A 22,741-nucleotide genomic window follows, 5' to 3' on the forward strand; every position below is an offset into this window, starting at 1 on the left:
TAAGGATTAGATGTGTAATATTATTTATTTCTCAACGTAAATATAATATTAGAATAGTTTAGATATTAGGTTATTAGACTGATTGAAACATTAAAAAGAAACACGTGTAAACATCTGCCTCTGTAATTGGGATTAGAAATCCTGTAGTGCGCAGTAAATAAATAAATAAATTAATTAATAAATTTAATCCTTGTCCTTTACCGATGTTTGAAGGGCAGTAAACGGTCCATTTGATGCTCAACGTTGTACGATTTCGGCAAGCAAAAGTTCTCCGGTGACACATGTGGTGTTCACTTGACAAAACCAACTAGGCCTAAAACGTTGCTGCATATCGCCCACCAGAACATCGCAGCTGATTCTTCAAGTTCAAGATAATACCCTCTATACCCGAGGAGTTTGCCCGCCGCAGTACATCAGTCAGTCAGTCTGTCTATCTGTTACGTTATCAGCTCGGAGGCAGGTTGGATCCCCAAACAGCACCATCAAAGGTTATGCGGTTTAAGGAAACCGCAAAGAACCAATGGTGGCACCAAAATGAGTCATACTAGGCAAAACGAGGAAAGAACTCGAAGATACAGCATTGCAACCAGGTTTCGTGAACTATACAGGTTTGGTTTAAAAACCAGAGTTACAGAGACTGAAATGATGGCAAGTGAGTTTAATCCCAAGCATCATGAACCACTTGAAATTAATAGATACCGGTGATGAAAATCTGAATTTCGTGGTGGAAAAACTCAAGTGACTAGGTAGCACTGAGAAGTTTTATGTGAAAATTAATAGCTGCATTGGAGCAATAGCTGCTGCGTTTAGAAAACTATGTCAGCGAGTCTTCCTGCTTCATGATATCCAAAATCTGGCTGCGTACGGGACTGTTGATCTCTCAACTCTCCTGTAAGCCTGAGAGACTTGTACATAACGGTGTGATATCAGGAATTTAGACCACTTCCATCTGAGATGCCTCAGATTGATTCTTTGCATCACGCGAAGTGATCATAAGCTTATGAGAATACTGATGTACTTGACGAAAGCCATGGCAAACTTTTTCAGTCCACGAAATATGAAGCATATGCCTGAAACGCTACATTTCAAAAGACTCTAGTTTTTGTTCAGTAATTCTGTGCTACAGTCAATCCTTCCATTCCATACAGCAATGTTGGAAGGGCATACAGTATTATTTGAGAATACGAACTCTTGAGATCAGCCTGAGTCATTTGCTGCACAGCAGGCATTTCATTTTGATAGAAAACCTTCGCACTTCCCGATCTCTGATTTTGATTTCTTATCAGCATATTGGTTATTGGGAAATCAGTTCTAGGAGGTGGAGATCACTTACCAAGATATACAAGAACGCAACCCGCTCAGAAGAAAACGAAAACACCACCAGGGTTTTCAAGAAAGACCAAGGTTGAAGGCGGGAAAGACGTGAACGGAGGAAAGAGCAGGACTGGCAACAAAAGGAGCTTTGGGCAAAGATCAAAGCCCAGATAAAACAGCTGAAATAACGTGGTCCTTAGCAGGCCAATACGAAGAAAGAATAATATAATAATTTCGTGTGGTTATTTCTAGACGGATGCAGCCCTCCGATGAGGGTGGGTGGCATCTGCCATGTGTAGGTAACTGCGTGTAACTGTGGTGGAGGATAGTGTTATATGTGGTGCGTGAGTTGCAGGAATGTTGGGGATAGCACAAACACCCAGCTCCCGGGCCAATGGAATTAACCGATTCCCTGACGGGAATCGAACCCGGGATCCACTGAACCGAAGGCCAGTACGCTGACCAATCAGTCAACGAGTCGGACAGAAAGAATAATAATAATGAAATTTATTTTACGACCCGTGAATTATACTTGTATGGTTTTGGGAGACTCCGAGATGCCAGAATGTTGTCCCGCAGGAGTTTTTTTACGTGCCAGTAAATATACCTACACACCAAGTCGACCTAGGGTATGAACCAGGAGGGTCTAGTTATAAAAGTGGATAGCAGTCATCTCATCCGGCGAATTATACTGCACTGTTCCTGTGAATCCCGATATAAGTTTCGCTGTACCTATCTGGTCGAGTATGTCGTCACCTCTTTATGTTGAGTTTTATTACACATATTTACATCTAGCAGTGTCATGACTACATATAGCTGCCATGCATATGTATAAGATAATTTGTATCTCGGTTAAACAACGCATGTGAATGGCTATTACTTGACTCAACATAATCACATATAAATTGAGATCTCTTGAGACTGGCTTTTAAATATAGAATCCAGTTACCTTGTTACGTGCAGCAAACCCTAATGGGATAATGAGTACACATTAGCATGTTTACGTGCTACGGCTTGGGACAAATACAAGGTAATATTTTCCAATCGATCAGCAAATTACACCTTGGTCGATCATCTGGAGATTCGCGAGAGGATAGCCTGCCTCCGTGAAGTAAGATGCGTGCGAAGTAACAGTCCACGAACATGCAGTCTATCATGAAGCTCTTCCTAACCTTCTTGTCTCTAAAAATAACCAGGATAACTACTGGATTATATCATGACTGTAAAACGTACTAGGAATTAGTATGGTTGCGAAAATTCTATATTCAAATGCAATTGTATTGAGCTCTTCTTCTTCTACTACTACCGTTTTTCCCACACCTGTGAGGTCGCGGGTGCGAACTGTGCCGAACATAGGGATTGGCCCTGTTTTGCGACTGGATGCTCTTCCTGACGCCAACCCTACATAGTATTGCGTGTTTCTGTGGTGGTTGGTAGTGTAGTTTATTGTCTGAATATGAAGAGGAAATTGTTGGGACAAACACAAACACCCAGCCCCAGAGTCAGAAGAATTAATTAGAGATGATTAAAATTTCGTACTCGGCCGGAATTCAAACGTGGGACCCCTCTGAGCTGAAGGCCTTATCGCTGACCTTTCAGCCAAGGAGTTGGGCAATTTCATTAGACTGTTGTTCAGATTAAATGCAGAAAAGAAGGCAAATCACATATTTAATTGCATTTAAAATGACGACTGCATGTGCGTGTGTGGGTGGTTCTTTTTCGTTTTTTTCACGTCACAAATTGTAAAAAAAAAAAAAAAAAAAAAAGGCGCTTAGCGCTTATAGGCGATGGCATTCACACCCAGCTCCCGAACCATCGGAATGAACCAATGAAGCTTAAAATCTCCGAAACTGCATGGCATCGAACCCGTACCGTTTGAGCCGGACGTCACAATATTTTCTATTTTTCTTCCATATTGTGGTGTTCATTCTGTCCAGCTCATTGGTTGATCTGTCAGCATAGTGGTCTTATTTTCACAGTGTTCATAGTTCGATTCCCGGCCTGGTGAGCAATTGTTACTGCGATTGGTAAATTTAATTCCTCTAGTTTGGGGACTGAGTGTTTTGTGTTCATCTCAATACACTTCTATTCAACTACACACCACTAACAAGTATATAAACCCGCAATAGAGAGTACATCCCCATAAATAGGGTTGGCGTCAAGAAGGGAATTCGTCCCTAAAACTAGCCCAAATAGAAACAAGTGTTGATCTCAAGTAACTGGAAAAAAGGTCAGAAAGATGAAAATGAAATGTCGTATGGCTTTTAGTGCCGGGATATCCCAGGACACTATGGTCGGTTTGGGAGTGCGAGTGGAATTCACCTATTTTACCTACGTATGCCCTTCTCGACGCCAACCCTATGAAATGGCGTATGGCTTTTAATGCCGGGGGTGTCCGAGGGCAAGTTCGGCTCGCCAGGTGCAGGTCTTTCTATTTGACGCCGTTAGGCAACCTGCGCGTCGTGAGGAGGACGAAATAATGATGAAGACAACACATACACCCAGCCCCCCTGCCATTGGAATTAACCAATTAAGGTTAAAATCCCCGACCCGACTGGGAATTGAAGCCGGGACCCTCTGAACTTAAGGCCAGTACGCTGACCGTTCAGCCAACGAGTCGGACAGGAAGAAGATTGCGTTGCTTTACGGACATTGTCACGGATCCTACTTGTAGAGTCCTACATTTACAAAAGCATGCTGGAAGTCCTACCTCCTCTTCTTTTAATCGCGACTGATTAAAATAATCATCAGTCATGAATGATGATTGAAACGTTAATCTTTAATCATCAATCATGATCAAACATTTAGTCGTTACTTTACAGTCATTTAGTCTGAGGGGTGCGGGATAAGCGAGTGTCTTAGTCACGCGCTTCTCATCAAGGAGGCCACGTTTCGAATCCCGTAGAATGCAAGTAGTAATTTTGAAATTAAATGGAAAGTACCGTTCCTGGGCTTTGGATTTTACGTCAAAAATTCAGGTCCTGTGGCAATGATCAAGTTATCAAAAGTCACGTGAAACTACAACCTTGCTTCATTCACTGTTCGTTAAGACACTTGGTGCTTTCATATTCCCAGGACTCCAAACTGCGCAAAGGATAGAGGTGATCTTTCAGAACAGCGTGTGTGGCATTGCAGGACTGAACCACTTGGGCGGCATTTTATAAAAGAACCTGGCGACAGGTCCTCGGTAGGCGGGTTACGCTCAAGAAAGGAATATTGTGGCTGGGCTATAAAATATGTGCTTAAGAAGGGTCGCGAACAATACCAGCCACCTGTAAAGATGTGTCATCACACGGCAAGGGAACAGCATACCTGATCCTAATGGTTTACAGAAACGCATTTCTCTGGAAGAAGAAAACTTAAGAAGTGAGCAGAAAGCGAAGGCTCGTGGTTCTTTCTGCCTCAGTTACGGCACGCGTTCAAAATGCACCAGCATTTCAATTTACCATCAGGTGAATAAGGTGCAATTGTTTTTGCTATTTTATATTTTTTTTTCTCATTTGTAAACTTTCGTTGAAGAAGCCTATGCCATGGTCTCCGATATTTTTAATTCCATATCTTTTTTTTTTTTTGCTAGGGGCTTTACGTCGCGCCGACAAAGATAGGTCTTATGGCGACGATGGGATAGGAAAGGCCTAGGAGTTGGAAGGAAGCGGCCGTGGCCTTAATTGAGGTGCAGCCCCAGCATTTGCCTGGTGTGAAAATGGGAAACCACGGAAAACCATTTTCATTGCTGCCGATAGTGGGATTCGAACCTACTATCTCCCGGATGCAAGCTCACAGCCGCGCGCCTCTACGCGCTCGGCCAACTCGCCCGGTCCCATATCTTTTAGTATCTTCGTCCTTCCTGGCCCTTTCCCAGTTATGTGGTGCGGCATTAATGTGAATGAGGTCCAGTTTTACGGCCAGATGCTCTTTCTGACGCCGAACCTATGTGGAGGATTTTTTAAATATATATATATATATATATATATATATATATATATATATATATATATATATATATATATATTTACAATTTGCTTTACGTCGCACCGACACAGATAGTTCTTATGGCGACGATGGGATAGGAAACGGCTGGGAATGGGTAGGAAGCGACCGTGGCCTTAAGTAAGGTACATCTCTAGCATTTTCCTGGTGTGAAAATGGAAAACAGTGGGAAACCATCTCCAGGGCTGCCAACAGTGGGGTTCGAACGCACTATCTCCCGAATGCAAGCTGATAGCTACGTAGAACCACCTGCTCGGTGGAGGAATGTATTCACTACAGCGTGATTTGTAAATTGTTGTGTTGTAGGTAAATGAAGATTTAAGATTATCAAAAACACCCAGCCCCCGACCTGGAGAAAATCCCCAGTTCGGCCGGGAATCGATACACTGTGCCCTAATAACCGAAAACCATTACGCTGTCCTTTCAACCAAGGAGTTGAGCCATTTCCTTTAGTGTCTAACATATCTTAATTTCCTTGTTACTGCAGGATATTTGTGTATATTATCCAAGAAAATGGTGTCACCTCATTCTGAATTGTATTCATTTGTTTGTTAATTTATTTATTTACTGATTTATTTATTTATTTAATTTATTTAATTTATTCACAAAGTGCAAGATACAATTAAATTCTGCATTTCATATTTTTTGCGCTGTCAACAGACGAATTATGATTATTATTATTTAATCCATTTAACGTTCAGGGTTGGTTTTCCTTCGGAATCAGCGAGGGATCCCACTGGGGAGGAGAACCAGTACCTCGCCCAGTACCTGCTTTGCTAAACAGGAGCCTTGTGGGGGATATGCAGATTGGAAGGCGTAGTCAAGGAAGAGGGAAGGAAGCGGCCGTAGACTTAAGTTAGGTACCATCCCGGCATTTGCCTCGAGCAGAATTGCTAAGCCACCGAAAACCACTTCGAGGATGGCTGAGGTGGGTATCGAACCCTCCTCTACTCAGCTGACCTCCCGAGGCTGAGTGAACCCCGTTCCAGCCCTCGTACCACTCTTCATATTTCGTGGCAGAGCCGCGATTCGAACCCGGGCCTCCGGGGTTGGCAACTAATCGCACTAACTACTACACCACAGAGTCAGACGGAGTATACTTTCACTTGATGATATGTCGACCTCATGTTTCTTGTTAAAAGGGTCTGGAAACTGATTTGAGAAGATCGTTGGATAATTGTATGCTTATGGTGAGGAAGGACCCCAAGGTCTTTGAATCTGGTGAAGAAGGAAGGAATGTCCGACTCGTTGGCTGAACGGTCAGCGTACTGGCCTTCGGTTCAGAGGGTCCCGGGTTCGATTCCCGGCCGGGTCGGGGATTTTAACCTTAATTGGTTAATTCCAATGGCACGGGGACTGGCTGTATGTGTCGTCTTCATCATCATTTCATCCTCATCACGACGCGCAGGTCACCTATGGGTGTCAAATAGAAAGACCTGCACCTGGCGAGCCGAACCCGTCCTGGGATATCCCGGCACTAAAAGCCATACGACATTTCATTTTTCAGGAAGGAATGCAGAAAGAACACAATGAAACTACAAACTAGATATTTCGAATGGAAAAATCCATTTAAAATCCTGTGAAGATTAACTCGTCCGATGTAGGCTACTGAGGTAATCCGCTTTTCATCCAAAGAGAACTGAGTGAATAAGACATGTGACACTCAAGGTTTTGGAAGCCTGTATCCTCTGAAATTACTTGTTGACAATTCCTTCATGGTTCTCACGAGTCTTACCGCAGTCCTCTTTCCAGGATTGGGGCACTGCGGCTGTAAAACCATAAACCCCACTTTAACAGCAATAACGTTTACCGGTTAAAGGCTCGGACTTGGCTGTTGTTAAGACGTAATAAGCCTTCGTTCCTTGCACCCAGCATGCAAAAAATAGTTGCCAGAAAGTTCGACAATGTCATCGTTTAAAAAATTGTTATTATCGAATATTTGTTTTACACCGCACTTTTTTTTTTTTTTGCAAAGGGAAGGAATTGGTATGAAGAACTTCAACTGAAGTTTCTTTACCCCACATACAGCGTGTAGCTCACATTGAACAATTAATATTGCATCCGGGAGATAGTAGGTTCGAATCCCACTATCGGCAGCCCTGAAGATGGTTTTCCGTGGTTTCCCATTTTCACACCAGGCAAATGCTGGGGCTGTACCTTAATTAAGGCCACGGCCGCTTCCTTCCAACTCCTAGGCCGTTCCTATCCCATCGTCGCCATAAGACCTATCTGTGTCGGTGCGACGTAAAGCCCCTAGCAAAAAAAAAAAAAAAAAAAAACAATTAATAATATACAATAACTTACTTACTTACTTCTTCTTTTATTTGCGCCGAGTCCGTTGAAATTCTTCTCAACTTAACCTAGATATTTACGGAGTCGGTGTTGCCACACTGGCTCATTTTTTAAATTTTTATTTTGACCACGGATTTAATGCCTGATGCCACGTGATTTTTCAGACTAAAATTCCAGCCCAGAATCGACTGGGATTCGAATTACAGCGGTCCGGGCGGAAACACAGTAGTAATTTATTTTTAACTCGTGTTCCTGTAGTAGCTGTTCTCAGAGCCACACTTCCAATGGAGGTGAGCCGCACTTACAATCTTTCCTGCTATTATTAAATTTCCGGCAGTACCGCGAATCGAACCCCGGTCCCCAAAGAATGTGATTAACATTGCTAAACGTTATGCTATGGAGCCGGACTCCAACAGTAACTGTGTTATTCTACGTCCCCTTCTAGGTAATACTGTGCAATATACACAAAACACAAAAATTAGTTCAGTTTACATTAAAATGCAGCGATGAAGTAATGATATAAAAAGAAATAATTTACATTCTATGGAATTTATAGTTATTTACAATTAATTTTTAGTTCGAAAACCTTGAATGAATAAAATATATTTTCGAATTTTTTAATGCTTTGAAATCTATCACGAAGTTTTCAAATGGGAGCAGAAGTCCAATGAATCATTCTTACCGACTGTACTGTTGTAGATGTTCTAACTTATCCCACTTTAACAGCAATAACGTTCACCGTAACGCTCGGACTTGGCTGTTCTAAGTTACCTCGTCGTTGTTAGTATTTTTTTTTGTTAGTTGTTTTACGTCGCACCGACACAGATAGGTCTTATGGCGACGATGGGACAGGGAAGGGCTAGGAGTGGGAAGGAAGCTGCCGTGGCCTTTATTAAGGTACAGCCCCAGCATTTGCCTGGTGTGAAAATGGGAAACCACGGAAAACCATTTTCAGGGCTGCTGACAGTGGGGTTCGAACCTACTATCTCCCGAATACTGGACACTGGCCGCACTTAAGCGACTGCAGCTATCGAGCTCGGTCCTCGTCGTTGAAGAAACAAGACATCCTATGTTATAATTATCTTCCTATCCTTTATTTTCCTTAAGACAGGTCACGCCTCCCAACAGTCCATCAGAACAATTTTCGTTGTGTTGATTTTCTTATATACGTGTGCAAGGGAAAATGAACCTTACCGCACAGTACGGTAAGAATGTATGTTTGCGGCTTTGTACATGAAAATGAATGTTAGCGAAGGAGTGTCATCAGAATACAAAACATGAATAAACATAGTAAATCATTTCTCAAATGATAGCAAGTTCTGAAAATGACTCAAAGTGACTCACGGGCAGAAGATTGCTTCCGTAAATCAGCGACCATCTAACTCCACACTCACCTGGAAAAGAGAGAGAGAAAATGACATTACAATATGGAAAGTGAGTTTTAAGAAGTGATTCTCAGTGGCTATGAATTAATATAGTATTGTCTTTAAAATGAAAATCCTCAGCTTGTTTACAGTCATTCGATTGGGTTAGGACTGGAATGAATGAACCCCTCCCCCCTGTAGTGGCGAGGATAGGAATTGTGCCGGCTGCCGAAGCCTGTCGCACTCCCTTGGAGCAATAATTAATGATTGCCAGATTAAATTAAATGATATTGGAGAGTGTTGCTGGAATGAATGAGAGTACTTTGTCTTAACAAATGATATTAACAACCCACAATCGGAAGAACTCACACGACATCTTTATTTAGTAGCTGCGACAAGGAGAAGGATATTAATTATTCACGCACATGTATCGAGTGAGAACTTTACTAACAGGGTCAGCTATTACCAGTTTCGATCGCTCTTAGCGGAAGGACATAACACGACTGATGATTTATTTGACCAGTTCTTTCAGTCGCCAAGAGAGTACACACATTATTAAGCACAATCGATTCTTCATTACGAGTGTCGTAATGGATTCTTGGAGCATTACTAGAAGTCTTTGACATGATTCATTTTTCTTTTTATACAGGGATATGACATTTAGCTATTATCAATGTCAAGGTTCAATATAGAATATCATCTACAATATCTGATTTTATTACATGTCCAACCTGTGCATACACAATTTTGCAAGTGGTTAAATTGTCCAGGTCTAAACTGAAGAAGTATCCTCTGGAGTCTAAATATATTCAAGGTGTCCTCCAAACAACGATGTGTTACATTCAAGAACAAGATTTGTTTACGTAAAAAAAAAAAAGAGAATTAAGGGTAGAAAAACAACAGATAGCGAATCTGCCACCTGGGCTACTGCCCTAAATGCAGATCAGTATTGATTGATTGATTGCCTGATTGATTGATTGATTGATTGATTTCCTAAGGATTTTAATATCATTCTAGCAGTTTTTTAAATGTCGTTTGGCCTCCGGAGAATTCTGGTGCAGGTCTTTCGAGTTGGCGCCTGATAGGCAAGCTGCTCATCTCTGAGAATGGGACCTTACCTTTGATGTATCCTAATGCTCAATACGACACGCACACACACTCAATCCCCGAATCATCGGAATTAACCAATGAAGGTAAAAATCCCCGACCCGGCAAGGAATCGAGCCCATGACCTCTTGGGACAAACGCCAGCACGCTAACCATTTATCCACGGAACCGGACAAAAGTATGAATCTATTGCTTGCACGCTTGTAAATGCTATTACGGTATTTACACTTTATTACTCGCCCTCTTCCTCCTGCATGTTTGAATACAAGTTTATTTTAGAATTATAAAATACCTCAATGGGCCAGCTCCTAGGCTGAATGGACAGCGTCGTGTTGTTGGATCAGAAGGCCCTGAGTTCGATTCCCGGCCGGGTCGGAGATTTTAACCTTCAATGGTTAATTCCGATGATTCGGGGACCGGGGTTAATTTGTGTCTAATCACATTCCTCTAGGTAGAGTTGGTTTCAGGAGAGTCATCCGGACGTAAGATAGGGTCAAATCCACACGTACTATTTAATTCGATTCGCGGACCCTTCAGGGTGTGGGAACAGTGGTGGTGACGGTGAAAGAGGAAGTACCAAACCAAACCCCATGGCACTACAGCCCTTGAAGGGCCTTGGCCTACCAAGCGACCGCTGCTCAGCCCGAAGGCCTGCAGATTGCGAGGTGTCGTGTGGTCAACACGACGAATCCTCTCGGCCGTTATTCTTGGCTTTCTAGACCGGGGCCGCTATCTCACCGTCAGATAGCTCCTCAATTCTAATCACGCAGGCTGAGTGGACCTCGAACCAGCCCTCAGGTCCAGGTAAAAATCCTTGACCTGGCCGGGAATCGAACCCGGGGCCTCCGGGTAAGAGGCAGGCACGCTACCCCTACACCACGGGGGCCGGCAAAGGGAATTGAGCCAACGGCACGTGGTGTTCCCAAGCGGTCACCCATCCAAGTACTGACCACGCCCAATGTTGCTTAACTGCGGTGATCGGACGAGAACCGGTGTATTCAACATGGTATGGCCGTTGGCGAAAGAGGAAGTCCAACTATGCAACCATCCTCTATTAAAAAGAAAGAAAGAAAGAAAGGGAAAAAGAAAGAGGTCTGACACTTCGAAGAATGAAGGCATCGGTAAAATAAAGGGAAGAGCAACGAAGGGCGTAGAAACCAAAGGCTCCCTAGGCCTTTTAAACCTAACACATTCAGGGTTGGAAAAGAACAAGAGTTGACCAATGGAGGTCAGATACGAAAGAGGAAAGTGAGGAGCCTGATACAAGTAAGTGGAAGCACCGGCAGACCAACCCACGTCTCTAACGACAGGCAGGGGATACAGTAGATGTATTCTTCCACCCCCGCTCACAGGAGGTTAGGGAAGCGGCGGAGAAAGGAGAAAGATGTACTGTTTAATAGAGTCAGGCTGAGTGGCTAAGATGTAGTTTTCTCAGTTTGGTGGTACTTGAAAGTGTTCAGATACGGTAGATTTACCGGCACATAAAATAGTTGCTGTAAGACAAAATCCCGGAACATCGCCTCTCCAAAACCATAAAAAGTGCTTAAGTTGGACGTAAAACAATAACATTGTTATTAAACAACATTTTTGTGTCAGACCATTTCTCCTATTCTTTGTTGGTTAGTATGTCAACCACTAGCACTACTCCCATTTAGTTGTGCCAAGTCTCTCAATTTCAATTCTTGTTCATCTCCGGCTTAGACGGTATTCAGTTCGCAAGGCCTGGGGAGCAATTTACTTTCTTCCTTCGCTTTTGGCGATGATTTTATTCTTCAAAGTGTCGGATCTCCTCCCTTTCGTTCCAGGTCAGTTTTGAGAGGGGATGGTTGACTGATTGTACTTCCGCTTAAAACAATATCACTGAGCGAGTTCGCTACGCAGTCTGCAATCTGCTTTACGTGGCACCGACACAGGCAGGTCTTAATGGCGGCGATGAGATAGGAAAGGGCTAGGAGTGGGAAGAAAGCGGCCATCGCCTTAATTAAGGTACAGCCCCAGCATTTGCCAGGTGTGAAAATGGGAAACCACGGAAAACCATCTTCGGGGCTACCGACAGTGGGGTTCGAACCCACTATCTTCCGAATGCAAGCTCACAGCTACGCGCCCCCTATGCAGTTTGGCTCACGTAGCTGTGAGCTTGCATTTGGGGGATAGTGGGTTCGAACCGCACGGTTGGCAGCCCTGAAAATGATTTTCCATTGTTTCCCCCGTTCGCAGCATGTGAATGATTTGGTTGTATCTCAATATTAAGGCCACGATCGCTTCCTTCACAGTTCTAGCCCTGTCTTATCGCATCGTAACCATCAGGCCTACCTATATCGGTGCGAAATTGAACAAAAAAAAGTCCAACCACCACCAGATGGCAGGAGAAGCCATTAAACTGCAGTATAAAGCTAATTAATTCACTCCGATAAAAGTCTCAAACTGAACTGGTGTCCTCATCGTGAGGTGGTGCAGCTCTTTTCAGGCACACGCCCAGTAGAGGTGAGCTGCATGTACCATTTCCACCGTATACCAGCCTTGCTGCCATATTGCCATTCTTAGATCTCTGGCAGTACCAGGAATCGAACCCGAGCCCCTAAGGACGGCAGCTAATAACATTGCTACGCTACGGAGGCGGACAAAGTCTAAAGTGAATTCCAGTGACAACAGGTAGCACGAAACATTATAAACGCAAAAACCGATCCAACAAACATACCTAAAAACCTTAAGTTACAAATAGGGAGGTATCTTAGTAATTTCCATGGGAAAGTCCCAGTCTGGCAGCGAATTCTTCTATCTTGATCTTTTTTCCAATTGTATGTGGTCAGCAATAATGTGGATTAAGCTTAGTTTTACGGCAGGATGTCCTTATTTCCGCCAATATGGAGGGATGTATTCATTATTCCCGCCCTGTCTGGGTATCGAACAAGGGACAGGATCTATCCTAACAGCACCTTAATAATTTAAAGTTTGCCAAACACCGTGCTCGTTCATCTTTGTACAAGACTGCAGCACCAGCGTTCATTTTACTAAATTATTTATGATTTTACCTCTCGAAAACCTCAACTCAGCCGGTAATAAATTGCAAGGAACGATTAAGGATATTTAACACAGAAATATCCTGATGGCACCCCCCATCATCTTTATGAGAAAGGCAGAACCGTGAAGCTGTTATCTCGAAGAATACTGAGCGGTCAGCCCTGTTATAAAATATCCTGGCGCGACTTGCGGGAGTGGGGGTAAACCGCAAGTTGCAAGCTGTGGGAAGGCGGCCAAGCAGTGAGCCAGCTAGTTGCCACTGCCATGTCTTCTCATTTCCTGCCTTTAAGTTTCCTGGATTGTGAGCACCTGCTGCTTAATCTACGTATTACGTCATATCGCACTGTAATATGAGAAGCGGTTAGAAATGAAAGATAATATTCAATGCAGTCTGCTTTATTCCAGCACAACCACCTGATCTCGCTCTCTTAGGCACCAGCTGGAAGGTGTGTGCCCCCGAGTAGAGACTGCCCCTGACCAAAGAAACTCATCGCCGGGGAAAATAATTGTCAAATTAGTATTGTAAATGCATGCCTTCAAATAAACACTCCATGTGAAAAGAACGCGTTATATCAAACGATAATTTCATGTTACAGTCTTGATTGAATTGTTGCTGCTGATGAGCGATAGTGTCAATGCGTCTGTTTCGTTTAACACAAGGATACGAAGTAGAGATGGCAAACGAATATCGATATATCGGTAATATCGATATTTTGAGATGAAAATATGTATATATCGACATCGTTATTTTGAGGTCCGATATATTGTCGATATCGATATTTTGTGACCAATATATCGATATTTCTGTCTAAATACTTCTGGCTACGATGTGGTTTATTTTGAGACCATTTCAATATTTGCATGCTACAGTTACGAAATTTGAATTTTCATTTCGCAATTCGCTCCCCTAAATACAGTGATAATGTCACAACTCATTCATCGTGCATACCTTGTATGTGTAACTGTACACGTTAGCAACGAAATACTTGAGTATTATAGCGACCGCTGTCTCAGCAGAGAGACTATTTCCAAAGGCCGGTAACACCATCACAGAAAAGAGAAACCGATTAAATGGCGAAATGTTATCCAAGCTTACCTAAGAGGAATTGGAAATTGGACCTAAGATCATCATGATGTTTATTTCACGAACAAATGGAATTGCAGTGCTGAGGAAGAAGTTGGGAAGAAAATGTTTTATTTTTTTATAGAGCTCCGATAATTATCAGATGTACTTCATACACAAATTATACGTTTGTAGTTTTTTCATATGGTTTTTCGGCGTAAGTTATTAGCTCGTTACTAGACACCTTGCATATACTGTTTATCTACAGTATGTATCGTAACATCTTTCGGCTGTAAATGTTGTTATAATGTGTTATTGTAGTGAAAAAGTCGTGTTACTCGTCATTGTTTTAAGCTTGTTTTCTGATCTGTGTCAAGACTTATTAAACCTAATGAATCCTTTAATCATTGTGTTAAATGTAAAACTAGACTTACAATAATGGATAATAGCACAAATATTTTAAAAACGGATATATCGGCGATATATCGATATTTTGAAGACCGATATTTCAATGGTATCGATATTTTAATACCGATGTATCGAAAAACTGTTATATCGATATTTTGAAAAGTTTTGCCATCACTAATACGAAGTGCACAACGTGTGGAAATAACATCATGTTCCATTTGTTATGCTTGTGACTACGGTCACAGGAAATACCTCACATGCAACAATAGATATGTAAATGAGAAACAATTGTTGGTTCGTACGTTACAAACCATTGTCACATCGACCGCTTAGCATGGAAGTCGTGTTCCAGTTATTAAAATGGTGTTTCCTTTGAAGTCATACATTCTGTTAAATGGTCTTTATGACAATTATATGCATTTGCTGACAGGACCTAGGGTTTATAGTGCACTACGTCTTCTGATATGGGGCAGAGCAACTTTGTTAGTTTCAATGATCTGTGCAACTTCAATAGCGTTTGGTGTAGCAAGAAGAAGATCTCCTACAGGACAAGACGCAGGGCACAGCATGCAATCGAGTAGATGTTCCATGATCTGTGTTTCTCCGCAGACGTAGTTAATGGTGTCGATAGGGAAGTGCTATTTTTGGAGATTACTCTTGGATCTTCCTATTGAGTGATCTCCACACAGTCCAATTTTGTTCGTGCCCTGTTGAGAGGCTTTCCGAAGGGCGAAGACAGGTAAAGTTATTCTAAAGTCGAGAAATCCACATTTGATTTCTTTCTGTGGTTGCTGTAGTTTGCAATGGACCTCAATCTAGGGCCAGCTGGAACATAACCATATAGCGAGGGAGATTGCTGATGGACCCGATTGGCAGCTACCTCACGACAAATGTCTGGTGGCGTTATTGCTGCAAGCTGGTAGAGTTTTACAAGAGGTATAGACCTCAAAAACCTGTAAAAAGTCTACATGTTTCATTGAGAGCCTTGTCAACTTTGCATGAACAGATTTATACTAAACTGGGTACGCATATTCTGCAGTACTGTAACATAATGCAAAACCTGCTGTTCTTATGATTAGTGGTTGAGAGCCCCACGTTGTACTCCTAGCTTCCACCTTCAGCCTTGTATTCTGGCAAAGCTGCTTGTAAGTCAGAGTAAGTCCACGATTGAGAGTGACTCAAGATATTTTGGATGAGTAATAAGCATCCAGCCCGCCTCTGTGGTGTAGTGGTTAGTGTGATTAGCTGCCACCCCCGGAGGCCCGGGTTCGATTCGCGGCTCTGCCACGAAATTTGAAAAGTGGTACGAGGATTGGAACGGGGTCCACTCAGCCTCGGGAGGTCAACTGAGTAGAGGGTGTTCGATTCCTTCCTCAGCCATCCTCGAAGTGGTTTTCCGTAGTTTCGCACTTCTCTTCCAGGCAAATGCCGGGTGGTACCTAACTTAAGAGCACGGCCACTTCTTTCCCTCTTCCGTGTCTATTCCTTCCAACTTCCCATCCCCGGCAAGGCACCTGTTCAGCATAGCAGGTGAGGCCGCCTGGGCGAGGTACTGGTCATTCTCCACAGTGTATCCCCTGACAATCAATCAATCAATCAATCAATCAATCAATCAATCAATCAATCAATCAATCAATCAATCAATCAATCAATCAATCAATCAATCAATCAATCAATCAATCAATCAATCAATCAATCAATCAATCAATCAATCAATCAATCAATCAATCAATCAATCAATCAATCAATCAATCAATCAATCAATCAATCAATCAATCAATCAATCAATCAATCAATCAATCAATCAATCAATCAATCAATCAATCAATCAATCAATCAATCAATCAATCAATCAATCAATCAATCAATCAATCAATCAATCAATCAATCAATCAATCAATCAATCAATCAATCAATCAATCAATCAATCAATCAATCAATCAATCAATCAATCAATCAATCAATCAATCAATCAATCAATCAATCAATCAATCAATCAATCAATCAATCAATCAATCAATCAATCAATCAATCAATCAATCAATCAATCAATCAATCAATCAATCAATCAATCAATCAATCAATCAATCAATCAATCAATCAATCAGTACTGATCTGCATTTAGGGCAGTCGCCCAGGTGGCAGATTCCCTACCTGTTGTTCTCCTAGCCTTTTCTCAAATGATTTCAAAGAAATTGGAAATTTATTGAACATCTCCCTTGGTAAGTTATTCCAATCCCTTCACTTATAATACCAACGATATTCTTCAGTGCACCACTTGTCACTCTCACTTCCAAACTAAACTGGGTTCAGGAAGCACAAATGAGAACCCATTCCCACGAATATGTCAAATTCTATCAATCTTTGTAATATGAACCATCATATTTAAACTGTTTCATTCTCCGGCTTTTTAGCATTTCGTTAACACTGCTATGAATTCAAAGCAGAATCTTAAAGTAATTAATCGTTGAAAGTGTTTGAAATGGAGTATATTTTCCAAACAGTATTGCGATCGAGATTTCAACTGTATCTAAGGAACAATTCAACAATATTGTGATCATTATTAGAGGAAATAATATCATTCAGTAAAATCTGGACAGGCTTGGACTGCCTAACCACAATATAAGTATGCAAAAGGTCTTCCTTTCCACTAAATAATTGCCTTAGGTTTAAATAATCAGACATCGCACCCTGGTTTCCTTTCCCACGAGTGAACACTAAAACAAACCAGGGAGCTTGTCAAGTTAACGTGTATAACGTAGTGATTTCAGCATTTATCTACAAAATGAAACTTCTCATCTGCGATCGAAACTAACATTTTGGGAACTTGAGGATTATCCCCACCCTTGATCTACCGACACTGTTATGCTACTCGATAAGATGTGCCAGAAATATAAATATTAAATGAATGATGCTGTCAGGTGGAGACACGTTCCCTGTGCGGTCCGTCCAAACTAGATATAAGATGCATATCCAATAATGTCCCCAGCGGAGGCGATAATGAGATTCATCAACAAGCCGAGAACTCAGGTGCAGAGCTTTCCTTAGCAACTGCTAAGGTGAGTCTGACCTGAAGACGATCCGAGTTCTGCACGAGCTAGCAATGTTCTCTCGACTGAGGGGAGGTATCATGGCGTACAATATTGTACTACATGAATTCTCTCTTCCTTCGAGAGGTAATTCATTGCCTCGTGCCAGAACCGCGCGTCGTATGTCTCGACTAGTTGGTGAATCTCTTCTTGTGGTTGATCGCCACGCTGAGTTGGGGGCGTGGTTGGGGCCCCTTGCCGGGGGGTGGGTGGTTGGGGCCCTCTGCAATACACCAGCTAACCATCGCAGTTGGAGCCCTGGGTGTTATGTTCATCATAACATATGAAGGTAATGTACAATGTGTAGCTATATAAAAACATGAAGATATGTCCGGAAGTGTGAATGTAATGTAGAATGTGCAGCAATAATGCCAGGAAATGTGAATGTAATGTAGAATGTGCAGCAAATAAAAAAGTACATTGACTTATGTTCTTGTCTCCTTGTGTACATATACAATAGTCGTGATCATTAGGAGTAATAATATCCTTCAGTCAAAACTGGACAGGGTTGGACTGCCTAATAATCACAATATAATTATCCGAGAGGTCTTCGTTCGACTAAATAAATAATTGACATATTCAACTAAGTGAAATGAAATAACTTCGAAATCCAAAGAATGACGAGATACGAGAAAATATCATAGGACCAGCCATTTAGGCCACTAAATACTGCGTCTTATGGTAAATCTTTTGTCGGTATGACGTACCGTTCAGCAGAAGTTAATCTATAAATGAAGGTCTACGATATTGTAAACATTCATATACTTTCTTACCTGTATGTCGATCGATATATATTAATTGATGTCAATTTGTAGCGATCGAGAAAGGGTGGGTCGGTTATTGTAATCAGTGCTTCCCACACCGACTTTGACTGGCAGTAGGAATGGGGTCCTTCTCCAACTCCTGTGTAACTGGCATTAGTAAGGAGGGCCTACCATTGTAATGAATAATTCACTTCTCGATTTGACTTGCAGAAGGCAAGGGAGGATGCGATTTTGTTCAATACTCCCCTACCCGACTGTGTTTGGCCTGTTATTTGAATGGAAACTCACCAACTATGTGTGACTGGCAGTAAGCTGGCTGGCAGAATGAAAAAGGACCTGTCATTATAATTACAGTATAACTGCACGACTCAATTTTGACTGGTTGTAGGGACGTTGCCTGCCATTATAATAAAAGCTCCTTAACTGTTTTCTGCCTGGAAGTAGGAAAGGGAGCCTGCAATTGTAACGAAAACTTCCCAAATCGATTGTGTTCGCGCAGTAGGCAATGGGGCCTGCAATTATCATGTAATATTCCCAACTCGTTTGTGAATGGCAGTAGGCAAGTGAGCCTGCCTTTATCATTACAACTCCGCAACCTACACTTTGGATACAACGTATGGGGTCCTCCCTATGCTATTTCTCGGATAACGCTAAGGGTCATGCAATTTTAAAACAATCTTATTTACTGCACGTACAGTATTTACTTCGATATCCGTATAAAATGTAGAATACCACAGCGAAGCAGGGTACTTTTGCTAGTTATTATTATTATGATGATGATGATTATTATTATTATTATTATTATTATTATTATTATTATTATTATTATTATATAGATTCATCATCGTATACTGTAAAAAATTATCCGCGTCCAGTCTGGAACCCTCTGTTAGTGAACCAAGCGTCTCTACAAACTTCTATTTGCAGCTAGCACTAAAGTCTCATCAGTGAGTGTCAAATGGAATGATTTTCCGTCGTGGTTGTTTTTGTGAAGAAAAATATTTTGGCCGGACGCAAGTGATATTTATTACAGTGAAAGTTCCCGCAGAGCACAGCGCATTGATTGGGGGGGATGTATGTACGTTCAGTCCTCAGCAAGAAGGCTGGTTGGATCCTCAATAGCTTCACCATTAGCTGTCAGATGGCTTCCGCATCACTGAAGAGGTAAGGTAAGGGCGTATTCTGCCCGATGGCAGGTCCGAACCTCCGTAGAGGTGTGCCTGAGCCGCATTTTTCGTACGGGAGGGTTGCCATTTCCTTTTCCCTCCTCCATTCCCTTGCCCCCACCAACAGCGCGTGGCAACCCAATCCAAATCTTGACCCAAAGTCTCACGCTTCAGAACACTGCCCTTGAGGCGGTAGAGTTGTGTTTCCTCGCTGAGTCCGAGGAAAAAAACCAACCCTGGAGGGTAAACAGATTAAGAAGAAGAATAAGCATCCAATTCTCTCAACGCATCTGTTAGGCCTATATGGGCTTCAACATCTTCAAAAGATTTCCCTTGACTTGCTAATGCCAGATCGTCGGCATACAGCAAACTTCTTGTGTTTACCGGAAGTGGTTGACTTCTAAGTTACTACTACAATTACTACTACTACTACTACTACTACTACTACTACTAATAAAAATAAATATGGCGTGTGGCATCCGCAGGGGCCTGGTGCAGGAGTTTTGAGTTGAGGCCATATAGTCGAAAAGTGCGTCTGTGAGGACGGGGTAATACCTGTGGTGAATTCTAATACTGAACACAACATAAATACCTAGCCCCCGGGTCATAGGAATTAACTAAGGAAAGTTAAAATCCCTGACCCGGCCAGGAAGCGAACCGGAACCCCTCGGATCAAAGCCTGGTGTACTAAACATCTAGCCATACAGCCTGAAATAATAATAATAGCTACCGTGACAGAGATTTCATTCCATTAAGTGTCTTGCAACATACTATTGCCTCGAGAAAATATTATCGACCGCAAACTTCTACATCAACAGTTTGCTTCAAATAGGAAATATTTGTAACCGGCGTTATTGGCAGAAGGTAACTTAATTCATGATAATTTACCATACCCCGGAGTTATATTAGTTCAGATGTTCATTACATAAAGCACATGTCCAGATAAACATCCATCTGGTGTTCATCCAGAGTGACCCCACAATTTAAATAATAATGTATAGTTATTATTTCACTATATATATTATATGTCAGCACCTGTTTTGTATTTGCCGCATTTTCAATTTAATCCACAATGTCCTATTTTTGATCACCAGTACAATCTCCAGGATACCAGAGGAAATAATCTAATTTAATAAATTATATAGCCGCTGTGAAGCAGCTGGTCGGGGAACACCCAGTTTTCATGAAGCGACCAGCCGTTGGAACAAGTGTTGAAATGTGCAACAGTGGCAGTTGCGGTTAAGCATTCCGTTTGGAACGTGCTCCAAGACTACATATCAATTTCGACATTGAATTAGAGGTCTGTGAGGAATTTAACAGTAAAATGACTTCTTTTCCGTAAATGTTGTTCTAGAGCACAAGCTACTGTGGTCGAATTGGACAGAGCTCTGTGGCAAGACTTGATTATTGAGAAGTTATCGCTCCTTTGTCTCGCATTCTTGTGTGTCACTACGGTACCTGACTCTCATCATGAGTATTGGGTGTCAATAGCCTTTACCTCCGAGTAAGTCATACAGGCAAGTATATTCTCCGCGATTGGTTCAGTCGTGATTGTAACTCGAGGATCACTGAAAGTACCTAGGTGTTAATATAAGGAAAGGTAATCACATAAACGGTATTATAAATAAGGGATACACATAAATGCTCAAGGTTACGAGGGTAATTAGGGGTTGTAGTAAGGATGCAAAGGAGAGGGCATATAAATTTCTGGTAAGACCGCAACTAGAGTATGGTTCCAGTGTATAGAACTCTCACCAGGATTAGTTGATATGGAAACTGGGAAAATCCAAAGAAAAGCAGCTCGATAAGTTCTGGGTGATTTCCGACAAAAGAGTAACGTTACGAAACTGGTGCTAAGTTTGGGCTGGGAAGACTTGAGAGAAAGGAGACGAGCTGCTCAACTAAGTGGTATGTTTCGAGCTATCAGTGGAGAGATGGCGTGGAATTAGATTAGTAGACGCATAAGTTTGAGTGGTGTTTTTAAAAGTAGGAAAGACAATATGAAGATAACGTTGGAGTTCAAGAGAACAGATTGGGGCATATATTCGTCTATAGGAAGGAGAGTTGGGGATTGGAATAATTTACCAAGGGAGACGTTCAATAAATTTCCATATTCTTTGGATTTATTTACGAAAAGACTAGGTAAATAACATATAGGGAATCTGGCACCTGGGCGACTGCCCAGATCACTGGTCATTGTTTGATTTATTTATTTATTTATTTAGTGATTGATTGATTGATTGATTTATTGATTGATTGATTGATTCATTGATTCATTCTTTCTTTCTTTCATTCATTTATTCATCCATGAGAAGATATTCTCTGCGATTGATTCAGTCGAGGTTCATGAGAGGTGCGGAGTAAAAATACTACTGTACCAAATGCATGATACAGTGGAATTCATCCCATTATCCACGATCCTGTGGATTATAGTTCTTAAAAATATTGGTGTGCTAACGAGCCGTTTTTACGGCGTAACGACTGTGCAATGATTGGTTGGGTATCGCAGAGTGTGTTTCTATCATTCCTTTCACTGCGGATGGCCAGCAAGTGCCAGGCTTAGACATTGTCGATGCAAATGTAGAACGCAAATTGGAAAATAACAGTTCTTGTAACTTTTCTCATACGTGTGTGTTGTTAAGAAATTATCTACTAGAAACAGCTTAAATGGAACATCTGAGGAATTCCTTTCAGATAAATTGCTGTAATTATGTTTTTTCTTGAGTGACAATATTTGTTGCCACTATTTCCTACTCTTTCCCCTGAGAGAAACGACAGTTTTTTCTTTTTTTTGTGACGAGTAATGGGAAAACTTCCTCTATAAACATATAAGCTGAACGATTATGCTGGTACCATCACAGAACACGTAAGGCCAATTTTTTAAATACTTTGTTGTCTTGACTAGACCTTGCGCTCACTGCAAAAACGAACTTTCAAAGAAAAATCAACAGTGATGTTTTCTGGTGGGAAAAAGGCAGAACTGTAACCGGACACAATGAAATGAAATGTCGTATGGCTTTTAGTGCCGGGATATCCCAGGACGGGTTCGGCTCACCAGGTGCAGGTCTTTCTATTTGACTCCCGTAGGCGACCTGCGCGCCGTGATGAGGATGAAATGAAATGGCGTATGGCTTTTAGTGCCGGGAGTGTCCGAGGACATGTT

At 41.8% G+C, this 22,741-nt stretch overlaps 1 protein-coding gene and 1 non-coding gene across 3 annotated transcripts in view; both read right to left on the reverse strand.

The window, feature by feature from the left end:
- The window catches only part of LOC136877543 (uncharacterized), a 492,105-nt gene that overhangs the window by 343,445 nt on the left and 125,919 nt on the right, over nt 1–22,741 (reverse strand). The window lies entirely within an intron of this gene.
- Nucleotides 10,969–11,087, reverse strand: LOC137501575 (5S ribosomal RNA). The gene has a single exon (XR_011018623.1). It is a non-coding gene; the product is annotated as a 5S ribosomal RNA (ribosomal RNA).

The sequence above is a fragment of the Anabrus simplex genome, chromosome 7 (assembly GCF_040414725.1).
Source record: "Anabrus simplex isolate iqAnaSimp1 chromosome 7, ASM4041472v1, whole genome shotgun sequence".
In the NCBI taxonomy this organism is placed as follows: domain Eukaryota; kingdom Metazoa; phylum Arthropoda; class Insecta; order Orthoptera; family Tettigoniidae; genus Anabrus; species Anabrus simplex.